Source organism: Balaenoptera acutorostrata, chromosome 4 (genome assembly GCF_949987535.1).
Source record: "Balaenoptera acutorostrata chromosome 4, mBalAcu1.1, whole genome shotgun sequence".
NCBI lineage: Eukaryota > Metazoa > Chordata > Mammalia > Artiodactyla > Balaenopteridae > Balaenoptera > Balaenoptera acutorostrata.
Genome location: NC_080067.1, coordinates 35,079,416 through 35,081,543, shown reverse-complemented (window position 1 = coordinate 35,081,543; position 2,128 = coordinate 35,079,416).

The following is a 2,128-nucleotide window of genomic DNA, read 5'->3' as shown; positions in this document are numbered from 1 at the left end:
CATTTTACAGATTTAGAGAAGATAGGAAAGCAACTAAGGAGGATTTATGTCTTTCCATATTCATTTTGTATTTTTTTCACATTAGAAAGGTAAAACTATTAAAAATTTATAAAAATTGTCTATAATGGAATAGAGAAAAAAGGCATTTACTTTCGCTTAAGTTCACTCCTCAGAATATTTTTTTACTAATTTTGAAATAGAGCACTGGGGGCCTCTAGGACAGCATTTTCTGGGTGATGCAACTGCTGCAGCCACTGCCTTCTGGGCTTGTAAGCTAGTGGAGGAGAGGAAAAGGTATGTAAACAACATCGATTCAATCAGAGTGTGATTAGGCATAGGAGAAGATACAACGAATAAGGAGCTGTGCATACATAAATGAGGGAGGGGGTAATTCTCACTAGGGGCATCAGGAAGGCACTTTTCTCCCCTTGATCGTTTTTTGCTGTCTTGGCAATTGTGCCCCAATTTACATTTGGAGAACAATTTCTTTCCAATTGAATACAGTTCGATGGGACGGTCAGACAAGAGACCACGTGCCCTCCGCTCTTCGTGCTGAGCCCATAAATCTCTCTCCTGGGACTCTGCAGCCTGAGGACTCAGAATGGTTGGCACAAGTTCATTTTAGTGGCAGCCCCGCCAGTTGCTCGATGACTTGTTACATGGCCTCACAAAGATGCTCCTGTTCTTGTTCTTTAAGGACCTGGCCTCAGAGCTGCCCCTTGATTCTGCAGGGTGCCTAATACAATTCCAATAAATTGATTCTCTGCTTCAGTTGGCATCTTAATAATCCTAAATGCTACAGAGGATAACAATTAGATTCATTTTGTAAAATTGCATACTTTATTTCATAAAATGGATTTTTGTAAAATAGCTCTGCAAATTGTCATGCATCTAAAACGTAGGCATTATTTTAGGATATAGATTGACTGCAATATAGGATCTCACAGTCTAATTAGAGAGAGACAAGATTCAAAACATAAAACCGTTTTCCTTCTAATACTGTAGTTTTCCTTTTATCTGCTTTCCCTATCTCCTCTATAGTGTCTATAAACTATTTCCTTAGAACTTGCAATAATCTTCTGGTTTCACTGTAATCGTTTCAGTTATTAGTATATTACAGTTTGCTTGTAGAAAATAAGATGAAAACAGGGACTTCCCTGGTGGTCCAGTGGTTAAGACTCTGTGCTCCCAAAGCAGGGGGCTCGGGTTCAGTCCCTGGTTGGGGAACTAAGATCCCACAGGCTGCGTGGTGTAGAAAAAAGAAAAAGAAAAAGCCCTACTTCATTAGAATTTATGCTGTTCAGCCATGCCTTCTTTATCATTTATAGCTGCCTTTCATGTGCTTCCTTGATCCTTCCTCTTTTCTGTTCATCTATCCATGCAACGAGTACTTATTGAGTACCTAGTGTATTCCAGAATCTGTTAGATACTGAGAATACAGTGGGGACAGAGAAAATCACTGCCCTCATTGAGCTTTCAGTCTAGTGGGGTGATGGATAATTAAGAAAATACATGCGTACTATAATTTCAGGTGCTAAATGCTCTGAAGAAAAATTAAAAAAGAGATTAGGGGTTAAGAGTGAGGGGTCAGGGCTTCCCTGGTGGCGCGGTGGTTAAGAATCCACCTGCCAATGCAGGGGACATGGGTTCAAACCCTGGTCTGGGAAGATCTCACATGCCGCGGAGCAACTAAGCCCGTGCGCCACAACTACTGAGCCTGTGCTCTAGAGCCCGCGAGCCACAACTACTGAAGCCCGTACACCTAGAACCCATGCTCCGCAACAAGAGAAGCCACCACAATGAGAAAGCTATGCACCACAATGAAGAGTAGCCCCCACTCGCCGCAACTGGAGAAAAAGCCCGCATGCAGTGACAAAGACCCAACGCAGCCAAAAATAAATAATTTTTTTTAAAATTCTATTTTAAAAATCTATTAAAAAAAAAAGAGTGAGGGATCAGAGGGATAAATTGGGAGATTGGGATTGACATAAACACACTACTATATATGAAATAGATAACTAATAGGAACCTACTGTATAGCACAGGGAACTCTACTTAATACTCTGTAATGGCCTATGTGAGAAAAGAATCTAAAAAAGGAGTGGGTATATTTATATGTATGGCTGAT